The 8206-nt window shown below is 34.9% G+C and overlaps 1 long non-coding RNA gene across 1 annotated transcript; it reads right to left on the bottom strand.

The window, feature by feature from the left end:
• Positions 1–2170: 2170 nt before the first annotated feature.
• On the bottom strand, positions 2171–3406 carry LOC141601943 (uncharacterized). Its single transcript, XR_012524372.1, has 4 exons — positions 3309–3406; positions 2953–3035; positions 2814–2864; positions 2171–2730 (listed from the first exon to the last, which is right to left on the bottom strand). It is a non-coding gene; the product is annotated as an uncharacterized LOC141601943 (long non-coding RNA).
• Positions 3407–8206: the final 4800 nt, after the last annotated feature.

Below are 8206 nucleotides of genomic sequence, written 5' to 3'. Positions count from 1 at the left end.
GTCATAGTGATGACTGGTCGATTACATAGGCATATTGTGAGACAATTTGTCGGGCAGTTACCGTTTATAGAGTCCTTTTGTTGCTAGGTCGTGGCAAGGATTTCTATTTATTCCTTTGAGTCAATTCTTTAGACTGGTGACTATTTGTCTGAGTTGGTACGGTTTTCCGGTGGCTTTGGTTTTTGTTCTAGGTCGCACCGTAAAAGGAGGCCGATGAGCATTTACTGGGTCATTGTGATCTGTATCGAATGAAGAAAATAGGTCAACGGGATTGTCCTTTTAAGTCATATTTTATCTCAAGGCCACTCGAGGAGAGATGACTGTGAATGCGTGGCCACGCTCGGATGCGATCTATAGTAGATTATCCGGTCTGACAGTCATTCTCCTGATCGAGGAAACCACTTTATGATATGATCACGTGCAAGAACGACCTGAAAGACATCTTGCATTGAATGGGAGATATTATTGGACAAGAGAATTGGTAACGCACACTTGTGTCGGACAAGTGGGAGATTGTTGGAGTAGTGTCCTCCACAATAAGTGCGTTTACATAATAAATCTCGTAAAAGGAATATCAGGGATTTATTTATTTATTTGTCAGCTGCTCATCGTTAATCGGCAATGATTGGCTGACTAGAGTTTGACATTAATGTCGTGTGATGGCGGTGATCAGCTGATCCCAGGTCACACCTATAGGATGACGGCCAAATAGAATAAATTAATTATTTGTATGAGATATGAGATAATTAATTCCTTGTATTATTTGACTTTTAGTTAGTCACATAAATGTATTATTTGATGACGGGTTACGAACTCGGGACAAGGAGATTTATTATTTAATTATGTGATATTTAAATAATAAATGATTATAATTTATTTATTAATTGTTAATTAATTAATTTTATACGATATGTGTATATGTTTTGAGGTGGAATCAATTAGCTATTAAATTTTACAACAGGTTGTAAAATTAGCTAAATGGGTTAATATTGACACATTGTATGTTAATAAAATGGTCTTATGATTACTTAATAGTTAAGTAATTATTGGTAGTTAATTTATATTATTTAAGTGTTAAATAATTAAATTAATATTTAATTATGTAAGATAATTAAATATAAGACTTATAAGCATTTGTGGGACAAATGTCGAAAACCAAAATGGACCAAAAGTAGTCCATATGGACCGGTTTTTTGAGGACATACAAGTGTCCTTTATAGTGGATTTTCCAATAAGGATTGTTCCCATATTTTTGCTATAAATACCCCACTATTCACCTCATTTCAAAAGGTTGAAAATTTTGAAGTAAAATTGGTCCATTTATAAGCCTAAAAACCGGTTGCCATTTCCTCCTTAAGAGACCAATTTTCCTTCTTATTTTCTTCATCTTATTCATCTAAAAACACATATAATTATCAACTAATAATATTATCATAGTAATAATATTTATTAGTACATCAAATATATTACAAACAAGGTTTACTACTAATTTTACCTAGTTAGTAATTTAGTAGTTTTTGGGTTGATTCTTGGGTGTATCCTTAGGAGACCATCTATTTGGTGGTTAGTTGCACTACTACAGAACTTGTGATGGACATCGGACTTTTCTCAATATGGACATCGGATACACAACCGATGTAGAGTTTGGTCATGTCCATTGTGGATTAATGGACATCGGATTTTAAACCGATGTCCATTAAAATTTGCACATCGGATTTTTAGGAAAACCGATGTCAATTTGATTAATGGACATCGGATTTGTAGGAAAACCGATGTCTATTTGATTAACGGACATCCGTTTTTTGCAAAAATCCGATGTCTATAATTATTATTTTTTATAAAAAAAAATATTACGTTGTTGCCCATATTAGTCGTACACATGATGACAATGCAAAATGATTCCATAATCAACAAAAAATATCTGTATACAATCAATCGGTTATCCAAAGCCAATTACAAAAAAATTTCATCTACATAATGTGTCAAATTTACTTAGACGACTAACCTATACAAAAATATAAACCGATATGTAAACTGACTAATTGTTTAAAAAAAAGGCCGAAGAGATAAGACTACTTGGCAGCCTCAGATTTGCTCATCTCCTATTGGGCATATTACCAAGAGAATCTGGTTCAACACAACAAAGTTCACGAGAAAACAAAATATCAACATAGAAGATCCTATATAACTAACGAGACACATACATTATTGTATTTTAAGCATCACAACTACTAGCAATACACTCACCTGAATGTGAGGAGCAGAAAAGTCGAGGAGCATCGTATGTCCTAATCTATACTGCAAAATCGTTAGTTAGTCAAAAAAATACTACCTTTCTGCCTCTTGGACACTCGTCTGTCCTAATCTATACTTCATAGCATCGTATGTCCACCTTCATCGAAATTTTTAATGAATAATGATCCAAATGAACTAGGATCGAACTTATACGGATATGTTTCAAATTACAATTCAGTCAATTCTCTTTATCTAGGCAAAAACACAACCTCCTGAGCTTCAATTTTAAAGGTCGACGAGCTTGAGTCTGGTTGTCCAATCGCATCTTAAGCACATCCACGGTGCAGCTCAAATGAGCTCGTATCTATCTCTACTAGCACACTGAATGTAAATGTTCAAAAGCCTGGAACATAGTAACGATGCTATATGTAAACGTTCTTGAAAAAGGTATAAATATTACCTGAATGCTACTACCTCGATGAATTCTGCATCAATCTGAAGAGTTACAGATGTATTAGAAAAATCTAGTGTCTTCTCTTTGGTTTAAAGGGGATGAACTTAATTAAGATAGCACTTACTCCCATCTCTTCTTTAACTTCTCTTACTGCTGCCACACATATATCCTCTCCCTGAATGTTCATCAATCCAACAGAGATTAACAACATGCCTTATAGTCTTATACGACATCGAATTTAGTGGCATAAAGACCTTTAGCACTTTATCTCGTCAACAACACCTGTAGGGACCTTCCAGATACCAGTTCCTCGTAACCTGCCACTATTTTCTTGTACTACAAGCAGCTGGAAAAAGAAAGGATATACATTTAGGCCACATATACGATACTCAAGTCCAAAGTGAGCGTAAAATTCAAACGCTTGTTTCTTCAAACTCGGTTTAGAGATAAGTCAATCTAATAGTGTTTGGCATGAATGATCGAATCCAAGATCAAATCTCAATTCGAAATTTAATACCATGTTTGATGCTGCTATATCATAATTCCCTGTATAGCGAAAGGAAATAAAACAGAACCAGGGAAAGGGGCAGTGATGAAAAACAGGTATAAAAACAAGTACCTCTCGTTTCTCCGTTAAGACAATAGCACCAATTCAAACACGATGTGAGGCGTTTGCGGGGATAGTACAGATATTTTAGGAATCCAGTAAACATTACTGCAACGCTAAATAGAAGAAATAGCACCATATCTCCACCTGGCAGAGAAGACCTGCACATTCACGGAATCTAGCTCAGTTTTCCATTAAAGCTACAGCCTTAAGATACCAGGAATAACTCGAAAAACAACAAAATAATTATTTTATATCTCCTCATAAAGTTAAGGTTTACATGCTTAATGATAGTGTCAAGTATAAAATGTCGAGGTACCTGAGTTTCCCCCTCGATTTGAAAATATAAGCCATGGCTGGAGGAAGAATACCGAACAAGAAACAGTTTGCATAAACCCCAGCGAAGTCGAGAGCCTTTGAGAATGTCGATAGAATTAGTCAACTCACCCATAATCAACAATCGAAATAAGATGGCTCAAAATCAATTGAATCAAAGAAATAACACAAAAATAAAAGGACAACTCACCTGAATAATCCTTCGAAGTAATAGCCAAATAAGTATTTGGGCTAAAAAGAATTCTCAATTCCTTCATATTAATTATATGACCCAATGCATTACAATAGTCGTTAAGAATAAGTTTCAGCTTATATTACTAAAGGCCTTATCTTTGTCTTGAACGAAGAATATTGAAACGTCAACAAAGAATAGATGGAATATGGAGGTTCAGCTGCTGATGCATACCTCTATATTGATGTAGCGATAAAAATAGCAGCATCTACGGTCAGCTATGTTAGCTGAGATAATCTGCAAAGATGGAACATAACTGGGGCTATGACTCATGAGGTATAAATAGCACCTACGGTCAGCTACGTTATTTAAAAGTTTGTTTAACAATTCCAAAAGCCCAAAAGTGAAGATACTCACTGAAATTTCAAGATCCTTGTTGAACGGGCAGCTTTGAATCATACCAAGAGTAAAGCAAAATGCATCAGTATCAGTTCAAATTAGATTCGTCAGACATAGTTTATCCAGAAAGAACATTTGAGGTCTGAAAATTGCATTACAGTTCATGTAGTGATAAAAATAGCAGCACGCAGAAAGCAGAAACGGTACAATTGATTGTTACTACAAAAAAGATACAATCTTTCTACTCAAACTCCAAAAAATTGTAAAAAAATCGAACCAAAAAACATGTATAATGGGAAAATCATCTGGGGTTTGAATTAAAGAGCTAAAATCGAAGCTGGGTTTGATCGAAAATTAATGTAATCAATGAATAAAAGCTAATTAATTCATCGAAAATAAATATAAACCCTAACAAAAATAACTAATCCAAAACAAACATAAACCCTAAAAATTAATCGAATTGTATTTCGAAAATCAACACTCGAACTAATCGAAAATAAATATAAACCCTGACTACAATAATTAATCCAAAACAAACATAAAACCTAAAAATCGACACTGCAATTAATAGAAAAAGCAAACCATAGAACATAATTTTACATACCTAATATTCAAATAATATGACGACAGGTCGATTTCAAGCTTTTCCGGCGAGATGACGAGGTGTCGAGGTGAAGGTTTTTTTTCGTGGTGAGTGAGTTTGTGAGAGAGGACTGAAAGATAGAGTATGCCGTGGTGAGTTTGTGAGATTATGTGAGGGAGTTTTTATGTGAGGGAGTGGTATAGAGGGTCACAGCTGAGAGAGGACTGAATGATAGAGTATGCCAAATCGATTTTTTTTTTCGATTTTTTTTTCCGGGTACAAATCGATTTTTTTTCCCCTCTAATCTCGTAGATCTATACAAATTTGGCTCTAATCTCGTCACATATTACCTATCCTAAGTCACCCTATAAACTAATCTATAATCATTTAACTAATCTACATTTTTTTCCCTCTTGTCCCGTTTTTCTGCCTTTTTTTCCCCCCGATTTTTGTTTTTATTTTTCAAGCGGATTTGAATTTCTTGTTTTTTTGAAGCGGGTTTTGAAGCGGAAATAGTTTGAACACGGAAATGAAAATAAAGTAAGTGATGGCGTATAAAGTAGCAAAGGGCAAAATAGTAAAATTAGGGGCGACGTTTAGCAAAACTAGGGGCAACGTTTAGCAAACCCCTTTTCTTTATTTGCTGCGTTTTTAAACTTGAACGCCGCAAATAGCAATATGATTTAAAAAAAAAATTTGTTATTTGCTGCGGTTAGGCTAAAACGCCTCAAATAGAGAATCGCAAAAAAATATTTTTCTACTAGTGAATAGAGAGAGACAAGGAAATCTGGTAAGAAATACAAACAAATGAGACGAAAATCGGTGGCGGTGGAAGAGAAATCGGTGCCGCAGCGGATGGTGGTGGAGACAACAGAGAAGAGTAAGGCAAGAATGTATGCTAAGGACGAGGAGGAAGTACGGGGTTGAAGATAGGGTTGGTAGCCGGAGGGAGGGAGAGTGAGTATGGGGTTTTGGGGGTTAGGGTTTGGGAGTGAGAGTGAGGGAGAGGATTTAGGGAAGAATGTATGTAGTCGAAATTATAAGTGATGGCGGTGAGGCAAATATTTTTGCCGCCTATAATTTTCAGTTTAGATGCACATCGGTTAAATGCAATGTTCCATGTCCATGACTTTTATATTGCCATGGGTTTTATTAAATATCACATGCCCTTTAAAATCAGAAAAAATGGACATGTGTTTTTTAACGCAACCGATGTACATATAATTATATGCACATCCGGTTTTTGCAAACAACCGATGTGCATGTTATGTACATCGGTTTTCCAGATAATCCGATGTCCATCTACTGATGTCCATAACAAGTTTTGTAGTAGTGTTGTCTTGGAGGATCATCCATTTTCATAGCTCAAGAACAACATCAAGGAAGGAGTCCTTGAGTTGTGCCCATAACTTACCTTATACAATGTAAGGATTTCCTTGTCTTAAGATGGTTTAATACCATCTTTTATACTTTTATTTGCATGCATGTAGATTAGACCATTTTAGATTAATTTGTAATTTTAATATCATAAGATGAGTATTAATATGGTCTAAATAACTAACAAGTCCTAGCACTTAGAGTTTTCATACCACCAATTTGAGACCGTTCATGATTATAATATTTGCACTAACGGTTTATTTTATGGTCTTAAGCATGATGCTCCATCTCTTGCTTACGAGTGGAGTAGTACGGTGGTTCTATTTGAAATCTCTCATGGGCATTTTGATAAGATAAATCCTTTCTTGCATTTGATCTTTCATGCATAATTATATCTTATCAATTGCTTACATATGCTTGTGTATGGCTCATGCGCAGGAATATGATCAACTTCTAAGGGCGTTGACTTGTTTTTTTTAAAGACGAAGATGGTCGTGACTTTAGGAAAAACAAGTCTAGCAAGCCTTTAAATTTGCGCTTCTTGGGAGGGAACCCAAGCTTTTATTTGTTTTTGTTTTTAATTTTTCGCAAATTAAATGTTTTCATAGATTTAGAAATAAAATTACTAGACTTGACGGTGTTTTGTTTTGTGATTTATAGGTGAAGGAAGAAGAAGAGGAGGCTCAAAGAAGAAATGCACGCTTCCCCATGCAAGAAACCGCGTTCGAGGTCGTAATTTTCAATAACGGAGGAGCTAAAATAAATACGGAGAAGAAAGTCAAAACGGCAAGACTTGGTCAACCCCGATCGGGGACGCAACTTTTTCCGGAAAAATTTTTTTTTTAAAAAAAATCGTAGAAAATCGATAAATCACTTGCAAACATCTTTCCTTCATCAAACTTTCAAGAGTTGGAAGGAAGGGATTCAACTTCTGGCCCTTTTCTTAAACTGTTGATGATTGGAAGAGTCCCCCGTATACATACTAGCTTGGGGGAGGCTAGCTGGTATAGTAAGTGTTCTTTCCTTTGCATTTTAGTTTACATTTCTCGCAACCCATTAGATATAACCTCTTGTCTTGCTTTTCATGTGCTTTAAACCGTTTTTTCGGTCATTTTGGTTGGATTACATGTTAGCACATTGAGGACAATGTTGTGTTTAGCTTGGGAGGGATTGCATTTGTATTGTAGTGTAGTTTGCATTTAGGAAAAATCTGAAAAGTGGAAGAAAATTGTGCTGCTTTTTGCTTCTTATGCTCCATTTAGCCTAATTTTGTCATGTAAATTGTTCTTATGCCCTCTTGCTTATCCTAATGATAACTTATATTATAAAGATTTATTCTTATTTGATGGATAATTGCTACATGGGGATGTCTTAATATAGTAGGTGGAAGATCAAAATTGAACCATTAGGCTTGATATTGACTTTTGGCAAGCTACAATATGGTAAGGTGGACCCTCCTAGGCCGCTGCATTCCATTTTCGGTCTCACGTAGGTGAGTGTAGGTCTCCTTATGGTGTGTGTTACATCAATAACGCACAAGTATGATCTTGATTTCATCTCCTTATAAGCATTGCATTCATTTATTGTTAGCATCTTGGAGCCATTCATATGATTATAATTACCTTTTTGAACCCCTTCACAAGATTTATCCTTAGCTACATATAAAAATCGGTTACCTTGTTGAGCTAGTACTTTGAGTAGTTGTGTTTGGATGCTCATTTGGGATTTGATTCATCTTTAAATATCATTTTGATCTTGGTCTTAATGCTCTTGAAAAAATAAGTGAAAGAGAAAATGAAAAGAAAAAATGAAAGAAAAGAAAAAAATGATGAATGAAAAAATGATGGAAAAAGAAAAAAAAGAAAGAAAAGATGTGAAAAAGTATGAAAAGAGAAATGAAGAAAAAAAAAGGGTTGTGAAACACAACCTTTAAAAAACTTTTTTTTCCAAACACTACCTTTAAAAAAAAAGTTTGTGAAACACAACCTTTAATAATTTTTTTTTGTTAAACACGACATTTTGGCTAGAGCTTGAACACTTGCA

This window comes from Silene latifolia, chromosome 1, assembly GCF_048544455.1.
Source record: "Silene latifolia isolate original U9 population chromosome 1, ASM4854445v1, whole genome shotgun sequence".
Taxonomy (NCBI): Eukaryota; Viridiplantae; Streptophyta; class Magnoliopsida; order Caryophyllales; family Caryophyllaceae; genus Silene; species Silene latifolia.
Note: the sequence above shows the minus strand (reverse complement) of the source record. Positions and strands in the feature narration are given on the sequence as shown.